Here is a 15,154-nt window from a genome sequence, read left to right as displayed (position 1 = left end):
TTCTCTATCTATTCATTTAAATCCTAAGGTTCACAAAAAAGGAGATATAGCAGAACTAGAGAACTATCGACCAATAAGTCTCTTAAGTCAATTTTACAAACTGTTTTAAGAGTCGACTATTGATATACCAAACTCAAATGCAATATTGTCTGTAAAACTACATGAAAATATAAACCCCATAACCAGGGATGGATTTAGAATTTTTTTTTTTGGGGGGGGAGTGGGTGATAATTTCATACTATTTCGTATTGCGGAGCACAAGTTTTAGTGCACGTAAATAAAAAGGTAAAAGATGAGTAGTTCAAATACTCTATATAGGCTATAGAGTAGGGACTTTTTATAGTAATATGTGTTGCTTATTTTAATACTTTGTCTAAAATCCTTTCTACTATTTGAGCCCAATTGTTTTAATAATGATAATTCAGAATGGATATAATAGTGCTCATTTTGTTGCTGAAACTATCAAAATATTCGCTACATCGTGTTCTTCTGCGGTTTACCCAAAAGTATAGTGATTTTTGTAAACCAATTTTTTTGTGTACATCTAATTTTTTATTGAGCTTAAATCAACTGAGAAAAAGGGAGAATCAAAAACTTAAACAGTTGAAGTTCCATCATACTCATGGTTTTTTATGATGCTGCAAAGTAAAATAAAAGTCAATATTCTTTTTATTGCAATGCCTCATTTTCAATACAAATCAGTTCTTCTAATAAATGATTCATGGGTTTCGTGGCAGAAGAGTAAATTTCTTAAGTGTATTTCAAAATCAAGATATAACCCTACGCAACTCAATAGCTACAATACAATTCAATGATCATCTGGATAAACCTGTCGACAGGCATTGATCATTAAAACTGTATAATTAATAAAAGCAGTTAAGCAGCGTTTACAAAGTAATGTTAAGTCTTTATTTGTTTGCAAGAATATCCAGTATTTGGTAACTAGTCACTGGAATATCACGTTGAATATTGAGGCACGTTAACATATTGGTTTGTTCTTCTGCAGTCTTCTAACGCAGATACGTCTTCAATCTCCGTAAAATTAAAAATTACTGTTCACCGAAACTAGTGTAACTGGTAGATAGTTTGTAAAACTCCACATCACACCGATCGAGAGCTTCGAGAAATGTTTTTGGCCGCCCCCTAAGAGAGTGACACTCCAGACAATCTAAAAAGAAGGGTTTTCGATCAGTGCGTGCTATCAGTAATGACATATGGCTCAGACATTTAGAGTTACACAGAAGAAGGTGGAGAGACCCATGCTTAATGTGGTCTTGAGGTACCACATAAGAAATGAGGATCTGCGCAAAACAACCGGTGTCCTTAGAGATATGGCGAAGCTTAGGTAGAACTATACCACGTTGCACGGATGCCGGTTGATCAATAGGAAAAAAGGCTTCTCGAGTGGTGACTTAGAACGGACAAGCAAAGTTGGTCGATATTAAAAAGATCTGCAGCAACTAAATACAAATAGCACAAAATCGACTAGAATGGAACATTTTCCATTATTATTGGGGAGGCCTATGTTCAGCAATGAACACAGAGGTCTAAATGATGATGATAAATATGTTCCTTTCCTCTTTGCGTTGTTCTAAGTGCATAAGCTGATTTGATGGTAAGAATAGTATACAGGTATTGAATACTTTACTTTTGAAGTTAGTTGGGATATTTTTAACTTGTAGTATATGTGAGAGTTTATCTGTAGCTGCTCATGTGTGTCACAGTCGTCTGTCAATTTCGGCGATTGGATTTTCCTTATACAATTTAAAAATATATCCAAGGTAGACGTAATCTTCGACTTTTCTTCGATTGCCGGGGCGCATAACAGTATTATTAACTGCAGTCATGATTTTTGGTTTCGGTAGCTCATGGAAAGCCCCATTTTTTTCTGATGCAATTTTGTGCTCTTTTAGCATTTCCCGTAATTCACCGATATCCTGACTAATAAGCACAACATTATTCGCAAAGCAAAGATAGTTTAGATATTTTTCGTCAATTCTTATATCATTTCTGTCCTTTTCCAGTGTCTTGAAAACGTCTTCTTTTGCAAGAGTGAACAACTTTGGAAAGATGGTGTCATCGTGCCTAACTCTTGGAATGAATTATTGAAAGCTTCTATATTTTCTGCTGTTTTTATTATTGACCTATCTCTCGAATCAACTAATGCATTGTTTAAGGCTTCGAAGATTCTCTATGGTATCGAATGCATTAATATAGTCAACGAAAGCAAGGTATAGTGGTTCGTTATATTCACTTAATTTTTCTACTAATTATGGGATTGACTGAATATGTTCAATTGTACTAAAGCCCTTATGAAATCTAGCCTGTCAGCCTATCAGAACACAGGCTGGATTCCGTATATTAGTTTATTATTAGTTAAATGAGCTTCAACGTCATTCACTAAAATATAATTTGTTATGGACATTACTAAATATTATACGAATTAAATGTTTTTCTAACATGAGTTTTTTATTTTTAAGTATCCCATTGGAAATATTTTTTTCCTTTATTGAAAAAAAAATTAACCCATAGTTATCATCTTAAGTGGATTGGACACTAAAAAGCCCGTTTCTCGAGCGCCACGACTCGCTTGCTTTTAGGGCTTCGTTTCGGTTCACACCCTGTGCGTTAAGATGCGGGCTACATATTTAAGGCTGAAAGGAAGTGGTACTAAAATACACGAAACTGCCTTTTAAGTAACCATAACCGAAATTGATAGCAGCCATATTCCATTAAAATATAATTCCGCTAAAAGCGTAAAACCAAAATCTTTTTCAGGTTATTTTAGAACCGAATAGAATGGGGGTAGTGTGCTTTAAAATATATTTGAGGGAGTCTAAATTTAACGATAATTCCTGAAAACTAAAAATTTCTTGATTTTAATATGAATCAAATTGTAAAAAGTATCAAGTAACCAAAACGTATACAATTAAAAAGGGAAATAAACATAGAAAACAAATATGAAATGCCGAAGTGTAAACCATACCCAAAATGTGTTGAGCCTCTATTTACATTGGCATCGGTTGGTTTAAACAGACTCGTGAAAATCAACAGAAAAAGTGAAAAGCAAACAATCCAAACTTATGCATACTGCCTGGTGTTAATTTATGAAATTTCGTTTTGAAATAGGCACACCGGAAAGCCTCATTGCTCACATGCCGTATTGTTACAGTCAGTGATTAGATTTTAATCGGGATTTCCATTTAGATAACATATAGATAATAGAAAAATATAGAAGTAACCATTTCAATTCACATATTTTTTCTTCATGAGTAAAATGTAAGAAGTAGGTTTGATTAAGGTGTACTAAAAATCAATTTTTAAGTTATAAAATTCAAATCCAGATTCTATATTACAAAATGATATGATATATAAACTCGTTTAAGATTATGTTAGGTTTAAAGCATTTAATATTATTTGTAGCCTTTAGAATATTTGGAACCTGAAAGTAATAGAATTGACCGAAAACCTAAAAAGTTTGTAAGATGGGGTTTTGAGTATTGATTTCATTTTATGTTGCTTTTTGTAACACACTTTGTGACTTGATACATTTGAACACATAGAGTATCCATAGTTATCGTATCCATATTTATTTATAAAATGTTGAAAGAAGATTGCTTTTCATAATATTACTTAAATCGAAAAAAACATCAATAACTCTACTATTATCGTTAAAAATCTAGTTAATTAATTGTTGTGTAGCCTACAGTAAAACGTACGTTCCTTAAATTAAGCCTGGGAATACATAATTATATCTGATTAAGTAAATTGATGTAGTAGATTGCATTGTGTAAAAAAAGTACTGCAATAATTTTTCTGCGATCGTCCAAGCACACAAGCTTGAATCGATCAAGAAGTAGCTTTGTGAAGTACCTCTTTCTGGATATATACCATCTTGTTTCAAGGCTTAATATATATTGCAAATTTTCTTTGATTAGACTGGATTGGATGCCAAATTACTATTGCATATTGCAATTTTGATCTGACAAATGATGAAAACAGCACTTATAGCGTTTTTTGGTTTCAAATGTCCTGCAGTTCCTTATGATGAATGATCTCGATGCTAATAAAATAAAATTTTACAAATTGGTATGAAAGTCAAGTAGTTTGTCGTATGTACCACCAAGATCTCTTATTTATTTATATTGATGTACTTAAAAAATGGGAAATTATTTCATCATTATAATTAATAATTGATGCAATCTTTAGCTTCGTATAGACGGCATCAGCATACCAAGCAACCAAGATTGGAAACATAGGATCTTTTTTGAGATAAACGACTTAACTTAATTATTAATGTATACAAGGTGATTTTCAAGCTATGCGCATATACTTGGGAAATGGTAGATGAAGATCAATAATGAGTAATAATGAGAAAAAAATGTAGTAAAAAATTTTTGGTTTCCGAAATAAAGTTAAACAAATGTCAACAGAACGTGTATCAGACGAACTTATTTTGTTTATTAATAACTGATAGTAAACAAGTCATAATGTTTGGAATTTGTTGTTTGGAATCTTTAGCAGTACTGTTTGTTGGTGGCTGTGGTCGTTTCCGATCGTTATTTTCACACGAACAAAATAAAAGCGTCAAATGTAATGGCGCACATTTTTACAAATGAAGAACTTGTCGACATGGTTTTGGTTTACGGAGAAACGCATCAGAATGCAGTGGCAGCAGCTGATCTGTATGCCCAAAGATTTCCCTGAAGATATCACTCGAGACGAGACGACTTTCTTACGTGTTATTCAGCGGGGTAGAGAAACTTGCAATTTGCGGCCGCGGCCTGGACAAGATGGAGGAGCTATTAGACCTAGGCACATTCTAAATCTGGAGGAGGATAATTTAGAAGTTATCGAAGAACAACCTGGAATTAGCACTAGGACAATTGCAGCGCGATTTGGAATATCGCAATCTACAAGTTGGCAAATTTTAAGGCACGAGTTGCTGTACCCGGTTCATGTGCAGAGGGTACAAGCCCTACTTCCAAGAGATTTGCCGCTTCGAGTACACTTTTGTGAGTGGTTGTTACATCACCAGCAGTTAAGCCCAAACTTTATCATGAACTTTCTAGTTACGGATGAGGCAAATTTGACGCGCAATGGAATTTTCAACTTTCATAACACTCATTACTGGGCTTTGGAAAATCCGCATATTACACGGAGAATATACTTTTAACAACGTCTTTCTGTAATTGTATGGGCTGGAATTCTGAACGAGATGCTCATTGGACCTTTTATTCTGAAAAATCGTTTGACTGGTGCTCGGTATTTAGAATTTTTGCGCAACAATTTACCAGTGCTCCTTGAAAATGTGAATCTTAACGTTAGACAGAACATGTGGTTTCTTCATGATGGTGCTCCACCACATTTTTCACGACCAGTGCGACAACATTTAGATCGCGTGTTTCCCGGATGATGGAAGGCCGTGATGATCCAGTTGGGTGGCCCCCTTGCTCGCCTGACCTTAATCTATTAGACTTTTATTTGTGGGGTCGTGTGAAAACAATGGTGTATGTAAACGAAGTTAATAATGAGCAAGAGCTACGACATCGCATAAACGCTGCCAATGACGCAATTCGCCTAAAGCCTGGTTTGGCCCGTGCATGTACGTCTTCATGGATTCGATGAGCTCAAGTCTGTATCGAAAATAATGGAAACAACTACGAACAGTTGCTTTAAATTAGTTTAAATTAAACACGTTACAAAAAACAGGTTTTTTATTAAAAAAAATATGGATATCTCCAAAACTAACAAGCCGGGACGAAATTCATATTGATTTTAAGATATAATTGTAGGTAAATTTAGAACTTCTTCTTTGTCTTGTTTTTTAAAACTTTTCCCAAAAAGGTTTGCAAAACTATTTATATTTATTAATATTTGTGATATAGGCCTGATGTAGTTGGAGAATTCTAATTTCGAAGCGCCTTTGTGAATCAGTGTTCAATAGACTTCTTAAAGCTTATAATAACACAACCATTTGTAAATATAATATTTATAGTATGAACAAGCGTTAATTTAGATATGAACCATCTTCTCCTTATGATATGTTATTTTTTAAAAATTTATGTATTTTAAGATCTTAGGTTCCGTGACAGGTATAAGATACATAAAACAACAAACATTTATTAGAATCTCATTAAGACTGAACTATAGTGGAAAAACATTTATTAAAAGCGTTGACTTACGAAATAGCAGTAGATACTGTAAAAAATCAGGTTATTCTTTGAAAATTTGCAAAATGCACACGTACTTCCTTAAAGTGGTAAATTATCATTAATGTACTATAATGCTGTAAATTTTTAAAAATATTTTCATTTTGATTTAATTAGAGCTACTACTGAACTATTTTATTAGAAAAAAAATTAAAATGGTAAGTGAGTTATGAGACTAGATTCGTATGGAACACGTACTAGAGTTTTTTAGTGACACAAGTACTAGCTTTCCTGGATGATATAATATAAAATGTTTTGTTTTAAATTATATTTTTCAATTATATTGGATAAATCATGAGCAAAACACAAAAAAAGAAAATCCAGAAATTAGATGATTATCTAATTTAAATTATTTGGGTTAGAAAAGTGTAATTACTAGAATATCCAGATAGTATTAAAAATAAAATGATAATATAGAAACAAGAAAGAAAAACTAAATATTTGCTCTTATATTTCTATCTTTGTTTGGGGTATCATGAAAAATCCTTATAAAATTATAGTTTTTACTGTAACTAGAGAAACTATATATAAATCTCAATTTCATAAGGTTCGGACAATAATTTAGAGATTAAATAGTACTAATTAAAACAGAGGAATAAGCTAATCTAATAGTTCTATATTCATTTCTTAGTCTGAGAAATCCTTAAAAATGTTAATAAAACGATATTTTTTTACTATATATGGATACACTGTAACAGAAAAAAATTAAGTTTTTGCAAACGATCCAGAGAGTAATTTAAAAATAAAATATGGATATAGAATAAAGCAGAAATGTTTTTTTATAAATTTAAAAACAAACTAATTTAAGGAAAAATACAATATTAAGAAGAAAAACTCAATTTTAATTTATACATATTATACATATTATCGCCAATAAAATTTAATTTTTACATATTCATGTTCCTGAAAGTCTACCACATTTTAAGTATCTTATAATATGTTTTTATCTTTTATATAATTTCAATACTTATATCTTCAGGGTTATTTCCAGAAGCCCTGATTTAGATAACTTTAAGTTCTCTTTGGTTAACATCGCTGACATTGAGAAAGCATTAAAAGGCTCAGCTGCTATTTTTCGCATATATTGTTAATAATTCTACATGTAACTAATTCCCGTGTTGAAACCAATATATTTCCTGACGTTAAAGTTTATTTTTACTCCCAATTCCAAATCTATCAAATCCTAACTAAATTAAAGACCTTAGCTCTATAAACATTCTGCCTACCATCTCTCAAAATACTATAAAGGCTAGATTTATTATCATCCATACAGTCCAGATTCTGCCGAAATCATAGCTGTACTACTTAAAGTCAGAGATGACTTTTGACGAAGATTGAAACGTTTTGTAATTTGTATTTTGTATTATTATTGTATTTGTATTAGGGAAAGTTTTCTTATTCTGACTCTAGCCAATTAACAAACACTTCTCATACCAGTTATGTTAATATTTTTCTTACCCTAGAATCAACTGTTGTAACGATTTAATTTGTAAAAGTTAACTCTAGACAACTTCAATTCTATTTCAAGGGTTAAAATATCCACCCCAAGCATTCTCTAACAAAATGGCATAAATTAGATTTGATTTATATTAAAAAGGGGTGTAAGATTAATTTAATTTTTGACCGTGAAGTTCAACCGTGCATTATAATTTTCATTTTACTATGTATGTTGCTTTAAAGTTTTTAGTAAAATCTAAAATAACTTATTTACTTAATGACTGCCTAATATTTGAAAACCTAAATACAGTTTTCTTTGAGAAGTGTACGTGTGGTATATGAGGTCTAATTTCATAAAAAACATGCTTTCACAATATCCAAAATTTATTCACTTTTCTCTATTGAATAAACTACTCTCTTTGCTTTGTTATTTAACACAAGATAGAAATGGTCATTTACATAATATAAGGTGTTGAGTTGGGTTTAGAATGTTAGTAAGTAATTAAAAGAACCTTGTGCTAATTTGTGGGTAAATAAATATAAGTTGGTTGAAAACATAAAGAATACAGTGTTTTCGCTATAGTGTTTATTGATAAATGAAATGAAGAATTATGAAAATATTGTATTAAAGTTTGTAAAAATATTATATGCAAATAAATAATTTTCAAATTTAAAAGTAGGGAAAGAATTATTTAACTTTATTTTATTTTTAAAATAATAAAGAAAACTTTTTTTTTTAATTTACAACATTTGTAACTCAAGCAAGTTTGTTTTTGTCTATATTTACATGAACTTAATGTGAACTAAAATAAACTTGAACTAAAATGTGAATATTTAAAATGTAATAAAATTATCATAGTTTTACCAATTTTAAGTTAAATAAAAATTATAAGTAATGAAGGGAATATTGAAAATGACAAAATTATAACAGATAAAAGAATGAAAAGATGTCTTTTGTTTTAAATATGAAATTATGTACATATAGTTTTTATCGTTCCAAAATACTATTACTTAATTATTAAAAAAGTACTAAAACAATACATGTTCTAAATCGTATAAATTCTCACAGTATTTTTTAATAATTTAGATTTTAAAATAAATGCTTATTTTCAGAAGTATTAGTAAAAAGATCTAAATTAAAATTTAAAATGAAATATTGTTAACATATATTCTATATTCTTGCAAATATTATGTCCAACGTTAAAAAGATTCTTAACCTATTATAAAAAGAAAACGCACGGAACTAAAATTAATTTAAAACAAAGTCATTTTAATTTTGTCTATATTTAAGGAACATTATACTAGAAAAATTAAATATTTTTATTTTCTAAAAAATAAAAAAGGTATCGTAATAGTCATTTAAGTTATGCAAATTAAATTTGGAAAATGTTTATTTTTATATAGTGTTAGCTTCTGTTTTGTAAATTCAAATAATAATTTAACTTATATTCGTTCGTTATAATTAAAAACCTGTTTGTTTCATACTTTGGTAGAAAAAAAAATAATTAGTGTTATTATAACTAATGGATATTGCAATATCTAGTGTTGTAGAAAAACATATTATTTTGTTAAATTAATAAACTTGTGATTACTAATTTACCGATGAATGTACCGATGCATATTTTTACTATTCTTCAGGGTTAAATGACAAATTATAAGAAAGCATGAAAAGAAGTCTTTTGTTTTAACTGAGAAATTACGAATATATCTTTTATTCCATTTTTTATTAAATCGTATATAATTTTTAATATTTTTTTTAATAACTTAGACCTTAAAATAAGTTTTCAGAAATATTGTGTAAGTCCATAGAGTTAGACAAAATTCGTGAAAGACGCTAACACCACATTATGCGCCTACCGTTTGTAATTTTTTGAACGACCTGCTAGATCTCCCGATTTTATTCCTTTGGATTTTTTTATGAAGCGATCTAAAAACCAAAGTCTTTGCCATAAAGCCTGACTTCTTTAAAGATCTTCGAACTAGAATTGTTAACGAATGTCATTTAATAACGCCCAAAATGTTCGCTAATGTGCACAGACGTTTTGAACAACAATTATATTTTTCTATGGAGGTCAACGGAGATCATTTTCAATATTTACAAAAAATAGGTGTTTGATACTTTTTATTTATTTTTTACTTGAAATAAGTTTATTTTTTTATCCATATTTATTCATATTTCCTGAGAACGAATTGATAAAATAAAGAAAATTAAATAGGGATATATAGAGAATAAAATTATCTTTAATTCAAGGTATTACTCAGCCCCTATTTAAAAAAATTGACATGGATACTCTGGAGGCTGAGAGAATGACGTCAGAGAAATACAATTAATGTAAAAAAAATGGCTATCTTAATATTCAATTTGACGTAATCGGCCGTTTTTAACTAAACAATTTAGTTTTCAAAATTTTCTGGGTGGGCTGTTTTGTCTCGAACACCCTGTATATCCATGCAAATATTACAGGCAACGTTAAATATATTCTTCACCTGAAATAAATTTCATTTAAAATAAAATAATTTTAATTTTGTGCATATTTTAAGTAATATTAAGTTAATAAAATTAAATTAATTATAAATTAAATTAATTAAATATTTTCTTTAATATAAGAAAATAATCATAATCTACATTTAAATTATGCAGTTTCATGAGATATAAAATGATAACTATTATATCGTGTTAGCTTCTGCTTTGTAACTTTAAAACATAATTAAATATAACTTACCGTATATTTATTCCTTAAAATAAGTAATAAATATGTTTGGAAGATAAAAATTAAATATTTTACTTTATTCTATGAATTAAAAAAAAAATGTTTTTATGTAATAAATATATAGAAGTGAGTCTGATAAAAAAATAAATACATTACAAACGTTAAATTTAATAAACATATACAAAGTAAGATAAAAGACAATTTAGAAAGAATAATTATATTAGAAGATATATATAATTTATTTAGAAGATAATTTATAAATGCTATATGACCTTTGGTTTTATAGAACTAATTAGCATTTACTATATTAAAAGAAAAATAAATTATTGTAAAAATATCGGATATAATTATTTTGTTCTTATATAATTTTTGATAATTCCATGAGTGAGATTAGCTATAAATATTTTTTATAAATACATTTTTATAATTTTTTATGGAATTATTTTTTTAACCATAATTAATAATGTTGCTAAAAAATAAAAATAAATTTAAAAAACTTTTTATTTATTGTTAAAAAAATTTAATACCTTGAATTTTGATTAAGATTTTATCCAAATACATCTGAGGAGCAAAAAAATCAAGGCAACATTCAGAACATAATTCAATTAAGTTTTATTTTTGCATTATGTAATAAAAAATGGAATTTTACAATTATTACAATCTTTAAATCAACGTTCGTCACCTTAAATGTATTTCCTAGTATGTTATCCTAAATAGGAATAGATATAAAAACATAATACTTATTAATTTTTTAGAAACATTTAAATTTTCCAAGCCTTAGAATATTTAAGGAAAAAAAAATTCTCTCTGAGACCTTAAAATACTTAATAAATATGTTGAACAGAGAGAAGTAAATTGCATGCTTCACATATTGGTTGGTTTTCTTTCTGTACTAAATATTCATGTCTAATTTTTGTATGCCCTATTATAAGTTTAGTTATTACCACTCTATGTATGTATAGGGATTTTATTTATTTGCTCTTTAGCTAATAAATCAACTTTTTTGTTTCCCCTTATTCCAATGTGACTAGGGATCCACATATGACACTAATATTATATTTACGTGAATATGTGTTTTCTAATTCGTGTTTGATTTCTAGGGCAAGCGGATGATATAATTCAATACATTCTAATGTCCTCATGAAGTCAGTAACTATTAACCTTTTGTATTAATTAATTTGTATTTTTTTACGAAAATAGATTTTCATTTTTTAGCTGTTTTGCTGTAAGAATCTCTGTCAATATTAAGGGAAGGGGTTTTCTCGAAGTAAGTGCTGTAATAAGATGATTCCATTCTGTTTTTTATTTTAGATTTAAGTGGACATTTTTTCACAATAATTTATTTAATATGTTTGTGCTATTTATTAATTTTAAATTGTCTTTTAAAGTTTAAATGCGAGCATTTTAAGAGCACTAACTTAAACTTTATTTTTGTCCTTCTTATTTATTTTAATATATTTATGCATAACTTTATTGGACGTGACAATCATACTATTATATACAACATGAAAGTTTGTAAGGCAAAAGTCCAGCTCTAGTACGATATTAAAAAATTATTGGGGGTGAATACTCCATATCCATTTTACCAAAAGGATTCCAACTATAGACCTTGTTAAAAAAAAGTAGATCTACATTTAGTGATTTATTGTGGCAGATAGGTTCCTTATTCATACCTCTTAAAAGGATCCTATAGAGAAACAAGACAAGATCTTACGTACTCGTCTTCGTCAAGTGGGCATTAAAATTCAGAGATAAAGTAATATAATAAGGGATACTGTTCCGAGCACATGTGCGACCGTGTTTAATGGCCGAAACCATTAAAAAAAGGGGAGCGTCATATACCATTCCACATGCGAAAAAGAATAAGAAAATAAGGCGAGCGCATGCCTTCGGTCCTGGTTCAGTATTTGCTTGGCTTTATCCTCTTTTTCATATGTGCCGTCCATAGTGAGGCGCAAGCGCCGTGACGTATAGGTAGCGACATTCACGGTTAGCGGAACCCATTTCGTGTTGGCCGGAGCATTCGGAAAGCGCGTTTTTTTTTGGAAAAATTATAACGCGGAAAATCTACATTTTAGTGATTTTATTAGCTCATAACTCTTTTGTAAATGGTTTAAAAAGGCCTTAGTGACTTTTTATTATCGTGGTTTTTAAGTGGTTTTTCTATAGCTGATGTTTTCTTCTTACTTAGGCGACGGATAACTTCTTCTAGGTATGTAACGTTTATATTGCTTTAGTTAAAGAAAACAAATTAATGCTATTAATATTTTTCTTTTTTTTACGCACTACACTATATAGCACAAAAGGGCAAAGCCTATGATACTTAAATTTTACGAATAGCGCCAGTGATACGAAGGTTGGAAGAGTAAACTGTAATAACAAAAACGTTAAAATAAAGAGAAAAGATAATAATAATAAATAAAATTGGGCCTTAAATTTCAAAAGGATTCAGAATAATTATTGTAGGATTTCTAAAGAATTTTTCCATTCCCCACGTTTTTCTAATAAACTATCCACCATGATTAGACATTTCCTCTTTTTTGTGCTTTTAATTTGTTTATCATTTGTTGTTTATTAATTCAGTTTATTTACTATTAATATATATTTGTGCTGCTATAGAATTTACTAGCAAAATTTTATTCAAAAGCTATAACAATGATATGACTACCATGTACATTTAAAGTATGCATTTTATGTTTTTCAAGAAGTTTTTTTAAATTTTATAACTAATTCTAAACATATTATTGTTATTTATCTTGGCGCTTTCCATTTAAGGCTAGTGTAAACAAGGATATAATTATTTAAGCTGAAAAAATAATATATTTAATCTGAAAATTTGATTTAAAATTACCTGGATAAATGTCAATCATATTGTCATGAATCATGTCAATTAATACTTTTTATTGAAAGTCTTTATGTTTCCATAAAATTAAAAAGAATTAGTTAATTATACCTTAACTCTTATAATTTTTTAGTTTCAACAATATTTGCAAATTTACTTTTAAAGTTTATTTTAAGGGAAGCGTCTGTTTACAAAATCCTTTTTTTAATGACATTTCTTTTATCTTCTTGTAATTGATCTATTTCCTGTGCATTAATATAACATCTTAAATTATATTATAAAAAAAATATTAAAAGTTATATATTATACACAATAATTAACCTTTACTTGTAACTAGATGCTTTTAATAATAACCGTTTTAGGTGCTTAATAATTTAATTTTTTTATGTCTCATTTTATATTTCAATATTATTTATATTAAATGTATATATTTTACCATTATTTTATAGAGAATCTATATTCTTCATAACTTAAGTGTATAGTTTCTTCAATATTATAATATTTGGTATTTATATTTACTATATATCAGTAAATAATTTAAATATAAAGTCTGTTTTATATTATTATCTCTTTTTAACAAAATAACTTTCCCAACTAAATGTTATTTTAAACCTTTAATATTTATTTAATATTTCATATCGGATTACATAATATATGTATCTTATACATTTAAGTTATGCATTCATCCTATAATGTAAAATATAGTGTTCACATTTACTATATATTGGTAAATAAATCAATTTATATCAAATAATGAATATAAAGTCTATTTCGTATAATTTTTTATCTCTTTTTAGCATAAAATCATAAACAAGAAAATTGTATCTAACCGGTATTTATTTATGAATAATAGCTATTACATACCTATTGGGAAATCAGAAGGTATATATATTAAATTATAATATTCGTTACAAATAATAATCAATATTGTATGTGCTTATTTAATAAAAACTACACAATATTTAAAAAAAGAAATAAGTGTTTATTAAACCAATTAAAACCAGTGGTATTTTTTTATCAATTTTACGTTTTTTTTTATATTTATTACAAACTTTATTCACCGATTCCTTTAGCCTTTTACTGTTTTGTTGATTATTTAGTAAATATTTAAAATATTGCTTCTCTGAGACAGCATTAAATTTTACAAGTACTTGTTTTACATTCATTGTGTTTTGTTTATGACATAAATTTTACACCTTTCACTAGCTTTTTGTTAATCCCGTCCTTCCTAGAGATTAAAACTTATTTATATATTTTTTACTATTTTTATAACATCATGAACATACAAAATTCCCCAATCTATTGATCAAGCATCTTGTTTTAATTGTTCATAGTTAATGTATTGTCTGTAATAATTGTTCCCGTTATTATAACTATTATTTAATTACTGAGTTATAACCTCTAAGATGGTTAAATATTGATTTGTAATTTTGTACCTCAATAGACAACCCTTAATATTTTCATGACAATCCGAGTTAACAAAATATTGGTCAAGACAGGATTTTTGTAAATTCCTTTCCCAAATATAAGTGTAAGAAATATAATAATTTGCACAAACGAGATTTAAGTAGTCCGATAACGTTAATCAAGTCCTATTTATCCTCTGAAATATTGATATTATTATTTATATATCACCACAAACAACATGAATATCCAACCAAGATAATGCAGATAAATAGCAAATCAATATTCAATACAATCACATCTATTGATGGTATTGCTGGTCTATATATAGCAATTATTTTGAAAGATTTATTTTTAAGCCCAGTGAGATCAATAGAATCAATAATTTTTATTATCAACAGATTTTTTATCTCGTATTGGTAAGATAACTTTGACTAATAATAAATATGAGGACATCGTCATTCTGAACATATTATCAAAAACTACTTTAAGCTGTAACAACAAAATTAAACGATCTTAACTTAAAAAGTTTATAATATACGAACCCA

The 15,154-nt window shown here is 28.1% G+C and overlaps 2 protein-coding genes across 4 annotated transcripts in view; one reads left to right on the top strand and one right to left on the bottom strand.

The window, feature by feature from the left end:
- Positions 1 to 15,154, bottom strand: part of LOC126735861 (NADH dehydrogenase [ubiquinone] 1 beta subcomplex subunit 2, mitochondrial-like) — a 490,931-nt gene that overhangs the window by 110,300 nt on the left and 365,477 nt on the right. The window lies entirely within an intron of this gene.
- Positions 12,314 to 15,154, top strand: part of LOC126735856 (homeobox protein abdominal-B) — a 246,806-nt gene continuing 243,965 nt past the window's right edge. For both annotated transcript variants that reach the window (XM_050439940.1, XM_050439938.1), the window contains exon 1: positions 12,314 to 12,572. The gene's annotated coding sequence lies outside the window, so the exon portion shown is untranslated. The remainder of the gene's footprint in view (positions 12,573 to 15,154) is intronic.

This window comes from Anthonomus grandis, chromosome 5, assembly GCF_022605725.1.
Source record: "Anthonomus grandis grandis chromosome 5, icAntGran1.3, whole genome shotgun sequence".
Lineage (NCBI taxonomy): Eukaryota > Metazoa > Arthropoda > Insecta > Coleoptera > Curculionidae > Anthonomus > Anthonomus grandis.
This window is presented reverse-complemented; position numbering and strand designations above follow the sequence as displayed.